Here is an 18580-nt window from a genome sequence, read left to right on the forward strand (position 1 = left end):
GCAACATGCTTTGCAGAAGAGGCACAAGTGTGCACAAGGCTAAGTCCTTCAACAGTGGGATTGCCCTAGCATTAGCAAAAGTCAGGAGGCCCAAAGTAAGCCCAGCTAAGGTTGGGGTGAGGCCTGTCAAACCCAAAGATTGAGTTTGAATTAGGCACACCATTCAAAGCTACTGAAAGGAGTTCCTGAGCCTCCTATTCTCTGCCAGCAAATTGGGAGGAAATCTGGCTATTGTGCAGAGTTTTGAAGAGGCTGCCGATGGGGAGGGGGCTGCACACTGTGCTTACCTATAGACAAAGGGTCCTGGGACATCCAGGAGAGGCTTTGAAATCGCTTTTGGGTAGAGACAGAGGCAGCCTGGAGTAGCTCCTGGTGTGGAAAAGGTCAACAGTTCTCTGTCAATGTAGACACCAAAAAGAAGGAGGCTAAACTTGAGATTTTACACGAATAGAAGCAATATGAATAATTGCAATTCAACAAAAAAGTTACATTTCTCTCATTTTGAACATGTAAATACGTCTAATATATTAGTTATATACTTTATATATTTCAGTTAGTTCACTTCAACTGATGCTCTTTTTATAATCAATTAACAAACATGGGCTTTAAAGTGTTAGCTGAAGTTATTCACTCCATTAGGTGCACGTAGTAGATCACAGTGTTGTGTAGTAGAAGAAAGACACACTTCCCAGCAGTGGTGCTGAAACTGCACCACTGTGTCACAACATAACTACATTTCTCCCTCTGAATTAACCTGGTTGTTTATCCAGTGAACTAAATGTTATACAGTACATGGCAAGAACCAAACTGGTATCGCAATAATACAGTAACACTTTTATAAGTGCCTTAACTCCGTATTTATAAATTAAAACAAAGCAAAAGCACAATAACAAAAGATATTGAGTGTATTTTCTTAAGAAACGTCCCAAAAAGCAGTAAACCCACCACTAATGTACATCATTAGAGATAACATACTAGCAACGTATGTTATAATATTGTCATAATTTTGTAATATTTGTGAAAAGAAGTGCTTATTCTTCAAAACAAAAGTCTGTTTTATTTGTTACTGCATTACGCTTGTATAATATCTAGTCCATAATATGGGGCACCAAACTACATGCATACTGTTACATAAATTGGTCGGAATCAAAACACATCTTCAGCAACGAGGTTCATTTACTGTGGAATTCAGTTTTCCGTTGTTTCACTTACCATGGCAGCAGCTGAGCTTGTGTGTGAAAAAACTAACAACAAAGCAACTTGTAATGATGATGATGATAATGATGATGGTCTTCTTTTGGCTGCACTTTGATGGATGAGGATTGATGTGACCTTCGCTGAATTGTGTGTGCCTGCATGTGTTTTTGCGTATGAGAGAAGACAGACAATCCCTTAGGCTAAACAGCCCGGGTGTCACCAGACTCACACATAAACACACACGGTTTAATGGGCAGACTTATGCTGCAGCTACCCTCTTCCTGATCAGCAGTGCAGCCCAGGGCTCTTCCGGAGTCTCTCTCCTCTACAAGAGCCCAGCTCCCCACGTCTGGCCTACTATACCAATGCCACCCCTCTCTTCTCATTTTTGTTCTTCCCGCTTCGCTCTCTGTCTCTCGCTCTCTCATTAATCAATGTCAAGCTGTCCAACAACAAGGCCGGCATTCTTTCGGTTCCTTGCATATGTCATTGTGACCCTCCCTCCCCCCACTCCACCAAGTGAGCCGCCACCATCTTCCTTTCACATGGCCGCAGAACTGAAACCGGGGCCCGCTCTGCCAGCTTGAAAAGGTCGTCCAGCAAAAGGAAGGGAGAAAGGTGAGGAGGAGGCAGTTCTCTCACTTCTGTCTATTCTTCCTTCATTTCTCTGCCTTCACTAAGCTGGGGACAGAAAAAAAAGTACCATAGTCTAATATAATTACCTTGAGACGTAGAGTAAAAAGACCCCAAACTTTAGATGGAGCAGTCAAGGAGTTGGAGGAACGTGCATGTCCCCACTGCACAAACTGACGTCGGAGTGACGTCTTTTATATGTAATTTTTGGGTGTCCAGTTTTGTTCCACTGAAGGGCTTTTTAACATCTACTGAACATCTAGTGTTGATGTCTGTTTTCAACTCATTTTAGACGTCGTTTTTATACTGCTTCTATAGGCGCTATAGTCCTGTGTTTCCAAAGGATGGAGGACGTGTTTTCTATAGGCTACCAGTTAATTTTTCGGTAGCTTTGTTTACACTTGTGGATGCTTCTCCACGTTATCATCTGCGGCTAAGAAAATCAAATGAAGTTATTGAAAAATGATGTGGAACAGTACGCCTCCTTCTGAAATGGGACTAGATCATAACAGTTATGTGTGAAGGAATGGAGAGTGATGATGGCATGCTAAAACAAAAGTGAACAGCTACACGGTGGATTTCAAGCGCAAATGTCCCCACTTTCTCACATGCACTTTACAAAATCTGCTCATTGACAAAGACTGTCAAGCAGATAGTTCAGTTCATACATACACACTTGCACAAACTTCTCATACTTTCCGTCGCAACTTCTTTCACTCCAGCTACAGATCACAACCGCATTCACTTCCTGTTACAATCATGAGCTCTTCACAATAAAACAGGATACTGAAAATTAACTATATATAATGCAAATGCTCTTTTAAACTTATTAAATGCATTGGATCCATCTTCCCTGCTTCTTTCCACTGACCACTTATTTGCACAACTGGTCATTAGCCTACAGAAACAGTCAAGTAGGATTCTTTCTATCAAGATATGCCACATCAGGAAAGTTTTTTTTTGCTTGTCTTGAAATTTTAAGGGTCTCTGCAGAAGCAAAAGTAATTAACCTCAGTATACTGTCCTTATCAAACAGGAGAAAGGTAAGGAACGCCTTTATATAGATGAAATTAAACTGATGTTAGCCACACTCACAGATACATTCACATGCTATTCACATTTTTATACACACAGAAACCTCAAAATCAACACCTGCAGCTTCTTTGTGTATCCCACGGACTGTTTTATGGTTACTATTACTCATGGGTGTCCATTTCATTGTCACAGGATGCTGTTTCCCTTTTTTCCATACTGTATTTTCACTATTAACCTAAAAAATGAGCAAACCCCTTCAGAGACCCTCCTATCACTAATACCCTTTTTAAACACTTAACTGTCCAGGTTTACATTAAATAATGAGGCCACTTCTCGCATGAGCTCCTCAGCATGCTGTTTGTTTATAAAGAAGCAGATTGCCTCCAAATCAGCAATCATTTAATGGGTGGGGGGGGCATGTGCTTGGAAATCCTTTCTCTCTCTGTGCCCTCCTTCCCAGAGCATCTGTATGTATTTGTTGTACTAATGAATGGAACAAAAGTTTCCGGGGGCCCAGCGTGAGGGGGGAGCAGTCTGTGAGGCAAAACAGTCGTGGTGAGCCTGAAGTGGACTCTGCTGAGTGGTCAGTTGCTGTGAGGTTGACAGTGAGAGAACAGTAGACAGCGAGAGTGATGGAGACTTGACCCGGCAACCTCTCCCCTCCAACCCCTCTCTCTCTAAATGATAGATGGCCGTCCCTTCTTCTGCACGTCAAAAGCTTTTGCCCCCTCCAGACCTCCAAGGTCACATGCTTGTTCTTTACACATGTCCAAATACACATATGCTCACAAATGGCACATGGAAATACTGATGAAAACACAATCATTCTTTTCATCTGTGCCTGTGGTCAGAGATTCAAACGTCTCAGCTTCAGACTGACTCAAACCTCTCAGCTTTACCTGCAGAACTTGCCATAAACACATATATACAGACATGCGCACTCACTGTCACTCCCACTGAGACCTTTACCTTCGGGCAGCAGGTATGGATTTGTTAAGAGTTAGAGTTAAAAGAATGGACAGACAGATCAGTAGAAGGGCAGGGAGAGAGGCAGAGAACAGTGCAGACCAGACACTGAGCAGTAAATTACTTTGCCAATCAATCTTTCCCCTGGGTTCCCTTGATGAAAGCTGTCCAAACTTTCCCCCAGCACTAAGTAACCCTCCCACAATTTGTCAGTAGAACGCTGGGAAATAGGATGGACAAACAAGTAGCAAGATTAAATATTGCTGCAAGGGTAGAGCGAAGGAGAGCAAAAGAGAGAAAAATCGGGAGGTCAAGCTGGAGAGAAAATGTGTCGTATGTGTGAAGCGAATGGGATGGCAGTGTTTGGATTAACAAAAAGAGAGGGATGTGTAGTGGGATGGAAAGAGACACTCATACGGTATAAAATGTGGGAAACTGTTAAGGAAGATTTGCACTGAGGAATGCATACTATTTTCCTCAATTTGGCTTCGGTAGCCTCTGACACAGACGTACACACACTCGCATAAAAGCTTAGGCTCACGGGTCTCCATGGGTGGTACGACGGGGTGATACGCTGCGACTCAAAACATGCCGGGGTGATACATTGTGACTCAAAACATGTGACACCTCCCAATTACAGCATTTTTTTTAAGCAACACTGGCTACAATTATAGAATCTCTCCCCCCCACGCACACTCACACACACACACACACACACACACACACACACACACACACACACACACACACGCTCACATGCTACACACAAACACACTCAGCTACATGCACCCATAGAGCCTTTTCTCTTTTACACTTGTTTTCTGGCAACTTTCAGAGTGCCTCTGCCCAGAACAGTGAAGGGAGACTGAGGACTGTTGGGAATGTTAATTTGGTAATTTGTTGTTTTATATAAGCAGAGGACTGATGGTGGCGGTGCAGTGAAGGCAGCGCACACACAGTTGGTGTGTTTGTCTGTTGGGGGGTGTGGTGGATGTGGGGTGGGGGTGGGGGGTTCGGTGAAAGGAGAGGATAACTCTGGGTGACAAGGTCCGGAGCAGCGATGCAGATGACTCCCGACCAAGTTATTTTTCCTCGAGAGAATTGGGCAAAAATGCCACGACGGTTGGAGAGAAAGAAGCGCCCCATGCCCATAGAAGGTATTAAGATGTCTCTGATGCATAGCTGCCCTCCTCCTCCTCTTCCCCATGTCTCTTGCTCTCAGTTACTCTCTCACTTCTAAGTCTGGGATGGTGGCCAAGTGCCACCAAGGACACTAAGGCTAATAAATCATCCTCATTTCAACATCTGTCCAGTTCCAAAGGGCTGCCCACTGCCACCACCCCACCCCTTGTGAAGATGGGTCCTTGGCTTTATTCCTCTTTCAGCATCCTTCCATACTCCCCCATGAACACCCCCTTCCAGACTGACAAAACGTCCATTGTCCCATGCCCAAGTGAAGAAGAGACCCTCTTTTCCCCTCTTTGACAAAAGCCATCTGAAGCCAAGATGGGGACTGCCAGCCGGGATGCCTGGGACCCGGCAGGGGTGCCCCCTCTCCCCTTTTTACTCTACTCCCGCCTTCTGGTTCATCCATCCCTTGCGCTCGCTCTCTTTTTTTACTTTTAATACTCCCCTCCTGTGGGGGTCACTCACTCAGCTCACCCCCCACCCTTTTCATAGTGGCGAACTCTCAGCCTTGCATAAAGACATCAAGTGACAGCAGTGAGAGAAAACAGCCAGATTTGGCAGAAAGAGATATTCGACATGGCTGTCAGCGGCCATTCTGCATGCCTTTTGTTCCCTTGGGTGTAGTTGAAATAGATAAATAAACAGTCATAGGCTGAAAAGCTGGGATCAGAAGCTTGTCGCATTTATTCATATTGAACGGAGAAGAAAAAGAGGCAAAAACCTGCTGCTGCCAATTAAGAAGAATGAGACAAAACTCAATTCACACTGTTTAGATTTGTTGTCATGACTGAGGCTAAAACTAAGCTATTCAGTGGCTTTCTGTGGTTTGCTCTAAAGATGGCAGTAGGTCTTTAGCATTGTGGGTGTCTCTGTGCGGCAGAGATGATCCGTGAAGTTGTCTTTGGGCTCATCGGTTAAGAAGCACTCTCGCCACGGTTACTCACAAGGCTTCATTTACTGTGAATGCACAGTGTTTTTTCCCAGCACCTCCAGTTCACCCCCAGCAACAGGGAGTACCGCCCATAACTGTGGATGGGCCAAGCTCCAGCTATATTCAAAAGACTGTCTGCATATGTAAAGAGCAAAGTCACACCACATTGGTTTTTCAAAGCAGACATAATAAACTGAGTTAAAATCTATGCTATATATATATAGCATGCATCATCTGCTTCTTGATGATGCTGATCTTGCTTCTTAGCCCAACTTTCTTTACGGTGAACATCTGAGCAACTGCTGTTCTTCTCGGCTATTACAAGATATTGTTACAGGTGAAGTCAAGTGAACCAACACAGTTGTTTGTTGAAGCCACATGAACTCAGCTTGCTGAAGGGACTGAGCCTCGAGTCATCATCGTGTCCTGGTTCTGATAACAAGGGTTAAGGGTACGTGGTAAGCTGTGGACACAAGTGCAATAAATCTTAGACCAAAAACAAAACCTAGCCAGTTGGCTAATCCTGGTCTCTGATGGTTGGTTGCCAAGAGTGTGAGCCGCTGTTAGGTTTACTTTTTGTAGTTGCTGACTGCCTGTCATTCAACATCATTGGTAAGAGGTTGTAAACATAAATTGATGAAGGAAAGGCAGAAACAACCAATCTGGAGGTACAAAGTAGTATTATAAGATAGTACAAGCCAATGCTTGACATAACTGACATAATGCCTAATATGCATAATTCTTTGAACTGCATAACACTGTTATTACATTCTGATGATTGATTTTGAAATGTTTTAATATTGTTGTAAACTGATAAATCTTACATTGGACCCTTTACAGTATTTAGTTTCACTTTTCAGTGTTTACTGGTGGGCCTCAAACCTTAACTTCATGCAAATGTTTTCATTTTGCTGAAACTGCTCAACCAGAGAAGAACATTTACCAATAAGGTCCTGTGATGAATTACTCAATTAGTGTTGGTGGCATTTTTGTTTCATATTTTATTCTGAATTATGTAGATGGCGGCACTGTAATTAATGTTTCTTTTTTTTTTCTTCTTTTTTGTGGTTTGGTCATTATGCATGGAAATGTATTTGCTTCTAATTTAGAGTTTAGAGTATTAGCTCATTATAAGTGGCAAGGGTTTCGGGATGGGAATATGTCTCCGCAAAAGGTTTTTGACAAAAAACTTTTTTTCCCCCAGTGTCCATTTATTGTTTGGGTTCTTAGCATTTCTCATTAGCATAATATTATTCTGAGTTAATTCACATCAGATGTCATTATATAAAAAAAAGATTATGTCAGTTCTGATTTAGTAAAAGATGATCTATAATCAGATTTTCTGCTTCCTTGCAAATCATATCCTGTCACTGCGCTTCTCTAACCCCGCAAAACATTTACATTTCCAATTAGGCACCGAGAAGAATAGCTAATTTACCACAGCATGCAGGCGCCTGATGTCTCAATCTGCCCGGTGTCAACAGTGTGAAAAGGAGTACTCTGTAATCATGCAGACACATTCACTTATAGAGACACACATGAAAGAAAACAGGCTGTACGGAGTATGAGAGTTGCGGACAGACCCAGTCCAGCAAGGGGAGTGCACGAAAAAGTTAAGACATGAAAAAAGAAAAATAAATAATCGACTCACACTTAAAAAATGTGAAGAAGGGTCTTATTGAGGCTCTAGAGCAGCAGGACAGGCAGCAGTTCAGTAGTGGCCCCAGATTGACTTGTCTCTGAGTGGACAGCCAGCCAGCTCCTCCACACAACACCCACATTGTCCGCTGTGCCAACGAGCCAGAGCAGGGCTCCACTCCTCAGGGGGCTGACTGAGACGAACACATTATAGATACATGTTAGCCTTGGCTCGACCTTCTGTATACCGTGTGAGGCATTCAGCGGAAGGGAGACAGAAGAAGGAGGGAGGAGATGAGAAATGAAACGCATATGGAAGTTATTGAAAGCTACATAATGGATAAGCCTATCCGACAGCTTAACAGCCTCGAAAAAGAAGGTCTTAAAAAGTCTTATAAGGAGAGGACACACATCACTCTTACCCCGACTGAATTTTAGATGCTGTGAAATGAGATATGCTGTTTCTGCACAGGGGTGAAAACAGAGAGAGATAAAGGGAGAGGGAGGCTGTTTTTTGAGACGAGATGTTTGCAAGAATCCATTGACTTTGTAGACCAGTAGCTCTGTCTTTAGCTGTCTGGCAGAATCATCTTACTTGAGCTTCCATCGCTTTCTTGGTGCATTGTGAGGCATCCTTGTTGATCTGATGGGAAACCTCAGAGCTGCAGTATTATCATGCTGTTTAATAACCACCCGTAAATTGCAGAGGTTCCTCCCCGTGCCCTGTTTTTGGGGTCTGTTTCCCAAAAACTAAAAATCGTTACTGTCACGTTTTTACCCATACTCCTTTTTCTAGCCTGCTGCTCAGTACACATTGTGTTTTAATACAGTGTGTGTAATAATATAAAATGTTTCTGTTTCAGCTTTTATCTCTCCAATGTCATTAACAAGCGGCTCAGTGACGGACACTCCCCACTCTATTTACGCATCTGCAGACTTATTCACTTAAGGCCCATCAGCTGCCACAGTCTTTATCTCGCCTTGCGATAACACTGTTAACAACAGTAATGCGTGGCGCAAAGGAGCCACTGGAACTGCCACTGTCGGGGTGAATAAGTGAGGTCAAGGGCTTTTAGCACCTGGTGATGTTGCTCCAGAAAGGCTCCAGCTCTGCTCTATGGTCATTATACTCCTGTGAAATGTGCAGCTTAGTTTCATTTTTAAATCTCTTCTCTAAACCCTTCTCTGTTTCTCTGCTTTCCAGTGTTAGCAGAATTGGGAATAAGAAAAAAAAAATCTTGATGGAACTCGGCAGGACTGAACGGTGCCTTTTCTCCCCACATGCCTTAGGGAAAACACTGGTGTTATTTTAAAAATCGCACTGTTAAAGATTAATGTGGGCCTTGAGGAGTGTGTCATCGTTCCTTAACGACAGGGCCGAGGCGCCGAATAAAGCCAACACTGTTCTGTCCCTCAGCCCAAGGACAGATAAGTTTCCTCTCGCTCCTGCTTTCCCTCGTCCTTTGTCCAGTGGCTCTCTCCCCCTAAATCATCTCCTGGAACTGCAAGGGCCAAAATGGGCAAAAACATTAATGACTGTTGGCTCAAAAATCTATTTCTTCTTTTGTCTTGGTCTGGGCTGTTTCTGTTATTTAAAATAGATGAACGAGTGGGTGCAGAATAGAATACATCCTGGCTTTGGGGATATAATTACAAAAAAGAAGGTCAAGAAGCTATTTGCAAACATTTTCCAAGCTGATTGCTCTTGTTAGATGACTAATGGAAAGTCCCAGCTCTGAGTTGTGACTATGCAACTCCCCCAATAAAATCATCAGTCATCATCCCATGGACAGGCCAGACAGTCAGACAGCTATAAACTAGGGTTCATAGACCAGAATGGCGCATCCTATCTGTACATATTGTACTAGGATGATCGTGAGGATGATGATGAAAAGCTCTACAAAAAAAAAAAACTGTTTCACAGACACCGGTGAATAAAATGATAAGTGTGATAAGACCTGTGAGGTTTGATGGGTCTCATGTCTGAGGTGTGCAACTGGGACTTAGTGTCCCTTGCTGAAGGTTTGTGCTGATAACGGAAGTGCTCGATAAGCTGGGCAACATGAATCTTAGTGACAGAGATAGTCTCTGCTTCACTCTAATAGGGCTGTAAAAACCTTGGCCTTATATGGCTTAGCTAATAAACTCATTTTTGATGAGCACGAAGGTCAGAGGAGTAGGTATTAATATTCACCTGCACAGAGGTGCATTTTCTCTTCAGCAGTCTGACGTAGGAGCTTATAATTGCTGGTATTGATCGAACAGTTTTTGGTTTATATGCAATAAGAGCAATTGAACTTTGGAATGACATGAGGGATCTGTCAGATATTAAAATTTTACTTGGCAGCGTCTTGCACCACAAAGTCCACTCTTGTGCAGAGTTTTTTTTTACGTTCAGTGCTGGGATAAGCAGTAGCATCGTATCATTGCTTTTGCAACATCATAACCCCACACTCTTTTGAAGTCTGATACCATGTGACACTTCAACTCATCTTGGGTTTTGATGGCAAAAACATCAGACAATGGCCTTTGTACAAGGGAGTGGAACCGCTACATTATCTCCAAACAGTTATATCTTATATCTTTGAGATGTCCACAAGGCCAAACCAACATGCCAGGCTGATGAAAGAGAAACCAAAGATGTAACTGTATCACTGTCAAGCAGTGGTGGGTAGCATGTCTCACAACTTTGCTTTTACCACCCATTACTGGTTTAACCCAGACAGACAAACTTTAGGTCAGCTGAGGGGAAAAAAAAGGACAGCGGTGAATCATCTTACTACAATGTTCTTGGACACTGCTGCTATAATTGAATTCATTAGCTTCATTAATCATAAGAGCTTGACATTTATTGTGGAGGTGATGGGTTAATCCTGTGGACTTAGAGACACTTCCTGAGGTGATAAATGTTGCTATCTCTCGGGAGCAAGGCTAAACAGAGTATGACTCCAGGAAGACAGAAAAGAAAAAAAAGCCAGACAGAGCACAAGAGCCCCATAAAGGTGGCCCTATAGCAAAAATCTGAGAGAGCAAATCGCTGAGTGCAGAAAAGTAGATGATTCTTTTCCACAACCCATTTAATCAGTCATATCTTGATGTTACCTTTGTGTTTTAAAGTGCTGCTGCTCTTCAGTCTGTTTTTCTTTTTCGTTATTTAGTAGACATAATTTTGTAGTCACCGTCTTCGTCATTTGGATCGTCGAGTGTGGTCATTTCTAAAATCCCCCTGATAAAAAAACTACCCATGTAGTGAGTAGAGAAAGACTATAGAGGCTTTTAAACCATTATTTAGAACATATGCAATTGCCAAATACTTAATGGCTGGTGAAATAAAAACATATGAAACTAAAAAAAGGATTTTGGGACCATTATTTGCACTTGGCAATCAAGTATGTTACCTTTTCTTTTTCTTTGTATAAGCTCTATGCTAAATTTCTGGCCACCATAGTAAAAGAAGTCATTTATAGCCAATATCTCCAGACAGTATCTTTTGGCAGTAGCAGCTAGCTTAAGTGCTCTAGTCTTTATATGTTTCCACCGTGTAAATAATCTGATTGGCCACCAAAAGAAATCACAAGGATAAACAGCGCTCTAAGTTACAGTCCATTTGTTATATACAAATGCTTTTTGTGCTTTATCGTCACATCGTACTCAAAATAGCACACATGCTAATAGCAGCCATTAAAACTATTAAGCTGCCATTATTATTGCTGGTATTTATATTGTGCACAAGCTTCAGTTAGGGATAATTGCGTTTGAATTTATACGGTAAAAAAACAAAAAAAGCTTTAAAGGTTTTTAACTTTGTTTTCTGGTTACAGCTGAGAATGCTGACTCAGACTTAAAAAAGCATTTTTTTATTCATTTGATGGATCTGTTTCTGTAAAAGAAAGGATATTCTTAACCAATGCGCAGCTTTGTCTTAGTCATTTCATTGCGTGTTTGTTGAAAAGTATATTAGCACAATAAAAACAAAGCGCTATGCCATTTACTTTAGTCCTGCTGATAACCTAAGACCTAAGTCTAAATGTCTTGGTAAACACAGAGGCCAGGACCACTATAAAATGACTACTCAGAGTAAAGACTGGCTCACAAATGTGTATACCCACACTAGATTGCACCGAAACTGCTGGAGGTGCTTGATAATTGATCTGGATTACTGTTAGTACTGTAATTATGTAGCCTAATGGTTCTAGTATGTGTATAATTTGTCACTGTTTGGTGCATCAGATCAAACATCATATTTCCAAAGTAAACTGCCGGGCACAAACAAACACTCTCATACTCTTGAACAGGAAATTCATGTTCAAGCCTTGTTTGTTTATCTGCCAGAGAAATCTCATCAGCAAGTTACTTGGCATAGCTTTGGCCTTCTCGGGCATCATCATAATCATCGTGTGTAGGACTTGACCTTGGTATAAACCCATGAAACCCTTAAAAAAGCCCTTACTTGTCTTAGGCATTTTCAAGGGGATGCCTCACTAACATACACAGCACATATGAAAGCCAATATAGAGATTTGTAAAATACAGTTTTTCAAGCAAAAACTTCCTCAAAATGTCTTTGCGTTTTCCTCATTTTCTCCTGTCTTGCATTTTGTTGAATATCTGTCCACATGTAGTCCCCTTGTTTGAGCAAGCCTATTCTTTACATACATATACTGGGTTTAAAGTAATGAAATGAAAAGCTACCAAACCCATGCTGTTTATGCTGAAATGTGCTTATGTTGTAAATATTTAGCCTGACCCTGATAAACTATATGCAATTTACTCGCCAGTTGTCAGTCATCACATGACAATATCTCAGTGGTTGCTGTCCAGAAAAGCCTTAATGTGATGAGAGATCTCCCTGTCTGTGTTTCTGTGCCCTTTTCTACCTACTAAAAGGAATTCCTGGTTTGAATTAGGGATTCATATTGGGACAGACAGTGTGGTCTGATATACGTAAATACACAAATTCAGTTTGTAAGGGGAAATAAAGATGTGAAACATGTGACACTGCTGAGCTGAATAGCAATATCAGATTTACGCCATGCATCGATGTAAACATTGAAATATGCACTGGATGTGTTTGCATTTTGCTCAGCTGAAATGAAAAGTATCTGTGGCATGACCTTTGATTGAATTTATATGCCCCAAGGTCAAGACTCTAAATCTTACCCCATAACCTTGTGCTTGCTAAGAGGCAATATGTGTCACAGAAAGAATAGGAGATCATAAGAAATAAAGCAATTTGATTTTTCTTCCTGCTGCCACGTGTCGATAAACTGCAACCTTTATCAAAATGAATAGGGAAGACGCAATATATCATTATCTGAAAGGCATGCCACAGCAGCTGCCGATGCTGTGTAGGCAATCCTCTTAGGCCAAAAGGTAGGGTTATTTATTGGGTCTCAACCTTGCGGCTGTCACACCATCTGCTAGCAGAAGATCTATTGGCACGCCTTTATTCACTTATGATTATTACTGATCATCTGCCCAAATGACCTATCAATAAAGTGGAAGCCAAGCAGATAATTTATCTGTATGGTTCTGTCAATATAAAGTTCAGAATCAAAGGCCTTAAAAGGATAAGGGGTCTTGGACGTCAGGTGATGAATGGTCGAACAAGGCGCCCATGAAAATATGGCCCTTTTAATAAATTTACAAAATCCAGCTCTCTTTCCTCCTCCCTCCACCTCCCTTTGCATTCCTTTTGCCCTCTTTTTCATGAAGTGAGCTTCTTTCCCAAGGTCTGTTTGCTAAGTGCAAACCTCAATTTGAAACATCACTTTCCTACAAAGAAATGACTTCAAACTCTGCAATTGTATGAACGCAAATATTTGATCTGCTCAATCGTACTGAGTGTGGCATCTCGACTGCATGTCTATGCAAGATCTGCGAATCATACAAGACACTGGAATGATGAGACAAGCCTGTCCGGGGTCGGTGTAAACCTCTGCCAGTATATTTTCACTATGCCATTTTCTTCATAAATCACACAAAGACTCTCAGGACACACGGGGTCAACGCTTGTTCTGTAAATATCAGCCGCTTGTATTTGACAAGTGGCCGTGACTTTCCAGAGTCACACAATAGTTCTGAGTGTTTGCCTTCCAAATCTAACCTTTGTGCACTAATCTCTATCTCACCAACAGTTCTCAGTTCCGTCACAGGCCGCACCCTGACCCATCTGGGTGTAGGATTGGGTAACAGAGAGCTTTAACGCCATGCAATAAGTGTCTGATCTCCCTGATCCTTTTTTACTTTTTACTTTTTTTTTTTCATTTTTACTGATAAAGTGTGTAGTTTTCTCGCATTAAGTTTAACAGAAAGTGTAGGTAACACTAGGTAATCAGTGGTTAAGCACATAATAATCTTCTATAGCGGCTAGAAAACGAAAGAACGGGAGAAAGAGAGTGAAACTTTCCTATCAGCAGTGCCCCTGATGTTTGCCTTGGCCAAAGCACCTTAAGTCTTCCACTTATTAAAGGCATCATATTGTATCTGATGGACGCCCAGTTTCCTGGTATTTAGCAGTGTGAATTTCAGCCCTGTTTCCTCTTCTCCTTCCTTGGTCTTCATACTTACCTACTTAATCTTTGCATGAAACCTCATTGTTGAGGTATGTTTTTAAGAAGTCATAGCCCTGGTCTTGTTTTAGGTCAACTGTCAAAGCCACTATCTCTGGGAAGTCCTGAAATAGCCACATTTTACCCCCTTTTAAAGAGCACGCCAGAGAAAGGACTTGGAACAACAAGCAGGCACTATCTTACTTGATGCTAAAAAGCAGACTCAGTCAGACAAGCATCCTTACTTAAGCAGTCTCTGGCAGGAAAGTGTAAAAGGTTCATTATCAGGGATTCCAAATGATAGCAAGAGACCATAGACAAAAAAAAAAAAACAAAGGAGACTTTTTATCACTTCTACTTTTGTTTTTGTTTTTTCTTTTCTTTTTTGGGGCAGTTGTGACATTTTATTGATTGTAGTGCTGCGAGCAAATTTGCAACTGTGTGGGAGTTAGAAGAGTTAGATCCATTTGTAGAGATTGTGTTTGACATGATGGTTAGTTCTGATTTTAAAGGCTCCAACAACTTTTTTGTTCTTTTCTTTTCTTTTTTTTTTTTTTAAATTTCTTGCTCAATGACAAAAATATGTTTTCTCAACAGCATATTATTCAACTCAACCCACAGTGAAAGACCACTTCCTTTCCATCTATATGTCAAAAAGATCAATAACCCAACCAGGGCATTGCCACCACAATGAAAATCTGTCAATGTGCCAAGAAGCTCCAAAAGATCCCAATAAATGCGTAGCAAAACTTTCAATTTGTGGCTTTCTTGGTGTGGCACTTGCAGCCAATGGGTTGTCAGTCAGGGCCCTGGTTCAAAAAACCCTGAGGTTTGTTTGCTGCTGGTTCTTTTTGGAAACTTGTGGCTTTGTGACATCCTCGGCCCTCCATTGGGCCGTGTTACTGTATTGCCTCATATTATCCAGGGTTGAGGAGAATTGTTTTTGGCAACAGAATGCTAACATTTTCCTACGATGCAAACCTCCAAGTGAGGCCCTCTTCTTCTGCTCACTCCAATGGATGAGCAAGCTTTGTTAGGTCCTTCTCTACCATGGGAACCATGGGTACTTTTCTGATCTTATACCGGTGAATTTTGTGACTATGAGAATAGTGTATGGTTCATTCTTTAAAGGACTGATTGTACATGCAAAGCATACATATGTGCCTTTATGGGCTCTATAAAGAGACCCCGTTTGGGGTTGTTTTGCTGTTTTTTTAATAGAATGATTTTGCTCTGTCATGTGTTTTAGACTGTGACAGAGCTTGCAAAAACAATAAAGCAGTCCACTCACTGAGTGTCTCTCGCCACGTCATGTTTTCTTTTGTCCACTTGGTCGTCATGTCCTGTCAATACGAATGGTGCTAAGGTGGCGTTGAAAAACTCCTGACTCTGTCCAATAACAAAAGTTGTGCTATGAAAAACTAATAATGGAGGGGTTTTCCCTCACGGTCAGGTCGAAAGCACACGCCACAGACACAGTCTCACATGTACAAACACACACAGTTACGCATATTCCTAATGAGGGTCTGGACAGCTCTCGGTGGAAGGATTCTGCAGGTGGCTGCACTTTCATCAAGCCACGACTGGATTTGTTTATGTTTGAGGTCATATGGGCCAGAGAGAGACATTTGTGTGCCCAGACACACATTTTACACACTCTGTCTAATTACCCTCACTTCAGTGTTTTCTCTTTTCCATAAGACATATTGACATGTCAGCATTCAGCAGGCTAGATACAGAACAAATGGACAATTTTACCTCTCTCTGTGTGTAGTGGAAAATCTATCCCTCTCAACATAGGCCGGTCTGTATTTCGACCTGTCTCTCCAACCAAGAGTAAAGTCACTTTGAGGCGACGGTGACACGTGCAATAAATCATAGGTCTGCCAGTCAGTGGCCAATCACATTTTCCTTCCCTAATTAATAGCTTATTTATTTGTTTGGCAGAGTCCTGCTGCAAGGGTACAATATTCGTTGCATGTGTTTGTCTGGTAAGTGTGTGAGGGTATTATGTGAGTCAGTGTGTACACACAACTTGCCAGTGTTGAAAGAGCATCTCCACCTGTCTTTGTGAACTTTAGATCACAGAGTACCCTGTTAACCACTAGTCTTTATATTTAACTTCCAAAAAAAATGGGTGGCTTCACAATAGACAATCTAGATTACAAATGCATAGAAATAAAATGCAAGGAAGCTTTATAATTAGTCGGCCATATTTCTGACAATGAGCTCAGTGTTTCTGGACTCAGAAGGGAGGTTTGGACGAAGGAGTGCCCACACAGTCCCGACCCCCAACCTAAAGCTGAAAGGCATTAAGGCATCAGTAAAACCACTCATGTCTGCTTGCATGTCTTCTAGAGTTTTAGGTTACTCTTGCACAATTTGATACACACACACACACTTGGCATGTAGCTGAGCAGAGCAGAGGGAAAGTCCAGAAATTGTCCTATAGCTGTTGAACGCCTGGTAGCATTTTAGATGACCCAGCCAAGCTGTTGGTTTTGTAAACTGTTGCAGCTGGTTTGGTGTATTACAAGAAATGGGACAGCACACTCCAAACTGCAGCCTCTCTCTCTTACACACTTTCTCTAGTTTACTGTCACTCTATTCCAAGTTTTAAAGTTCACGAGCACTGTTTTTTTACCTCCCAGGCAGACGTAGAAATCGGATATCTTTCTTTCTAATAAATAGTCATGTTGAAATCATGTTAAAAAGCCGACGAGGCCTACTTTTGTTCCACAAAATTAAAAAAATTGTCTGTTTATTTTGTGCCGGTTTGTGACCACTTGTTCCTTTAAATCATGACATTGGCATCTGTGGCTGCTTTTTTCATCAAGAATAAACTTTGTCGTGGTTTCGTTTTTTTCATCCCTATGCCCCTGTAATTTACTAAACTGAAATAATGAACATAAAATTGGATATACAAGAAATGCTTTATAATAAAAATTAAAAAAAAAAAAAAAAAAAAAACGCACAAAATTGGACGATCGGCAAAGTTTGGTCTTTTTTCACTGACTTATGCTAACATGCCTGTAACACAGGTTACCAAATCAGCAAGGACACTTATATTTTCATCTAGCAGCGCAGTTTCTATGTGCACATTTTGAAAACAAGGGAGCTACAGTCGCAAGTGAAAATTCTTCAATTTGATAGCATGTTTACTGTTGCTTTGTTTGGAGTGGATTTCACAGGAACAGGATGCGTCTGTAAAGGTTTAGATGATGTGTACAGTAAGTAGGTTGAAAACACTTTTGTAAGTGTCTGTGGTGTAATTACTACCATTTGGTGAGGCTTAGAAGCACATCCCTAGACAGCTTAATGTAGAAAACCATCGATTAAGGTACATCCGTGTGCATATGGCCCATCTGGTTCACTGTTTGGCAAGGGGGAGGGAGGGAAGAAGACGAAAGAGTCAACTTTTCTGCACTACTATGTACTAAAGTTCCTTTTTTTTCAATTTTAACTAAAGAATAAACAGTTAGAGAAACTCACAAGCTCTTTTTTTTCCTGAGGCTCAAGCAAGTGGGCATAACCTAAATCTCATGCACATAATTCATAATAACTTCCTGTGAATTACAGCCTTGTATTGAAAGGTGCATAAAAGACATCGCTGTGAGCCAGAATTTGAAGAATAGCTCCACAGTCTACATGGAGATTCCACAGCAGATAAATATCTCTTTTCCCATCACGGTGGGCCGCGTTGGTTAAGGAAATACAAACTTTAATATGTCAGCTCTAATATAAGGGCAGCCAGTCTTGTCACAACGCCCAAACAACATGCATACTGTTAAAGGGCAGATGGGGAGGATAGTGAGCAGGAAAAGGAAGGTTCAGATATGCTTTAAGTCTGCACTTGGGGAAGTTTTATAGGCCTAATTTGACCTAAACTCAGTAAAGTACTATGCTGATCCTCAACTCCACCCCAAACTGCTCTGAAAACAGTCCGCATTTCTTCTTTGATCCTCATTTACCGTCAATGGGCTTCAGAGAGGGAGAGAAAAAGACAGGCAAACTTAGAGAGACTCTGGGTTACCATTCTGTGTGAAATGCCCTCTCACTGCAGTAGAGTAGCCCCATCTCTTCATCATTCCCCCACTTCCTTCATTTCCTCTAGCAGACACTGGGAGCATTCTACCACCCATCTGCCCCCAGTAAATATTGCTTGAAGGCTTAATTATACACACACACGCTGACACACACACACACACACACACACACACACACACACACACACACAGATATTCTCAGTGAAATTTCCTGCAATGCTGAAGCGGAGAATTAACGTCAAATGTGGGGTATTCATTCATCAGAATGTGTGCAGTGTTATGTTTGCTTCTGTGTGTGTTTTTGTGACCTCTTAGTCCATTATTATATCCCTCTGGTCACATTTGTAGCCCAGAGGGTGTGTGTGTGTGATGAACTGCGAACACCCCGTGCTTTTG

The 18580-nt window shown here is 41.6% G+C and overlaps 1 protein-coding gene across 1 annotated transcript in view; it reads left to right on the forward strand.

Annotated features, from left to right (window-relative positions):
• The window catches only part of prdm16 (PR domain containing 16), a 168670-nt gene that overhangs the window by 72800 nt on the left and 77290 nt on the right, over nucleotides 1-18580 (forward strand).

The sequence above is a fragment of the Oreochromis niloticus genome, linkage group LG20 (assembly GCF_001858045.2).
Source record: "Oreochromis niloticus isolate F11D_XX linkage group LG20, O_niloticus_UMD_NMBU, whole genome shotgun sequence".
In the NCBI taxonomy this organism is placed as follows: domain Eukaryota; kingdom Metazoa; phylum Chordata; class Actinopteri; order Cichliformes; family Cichlidae; genus Oreochromis; species Oreochromis niloticus.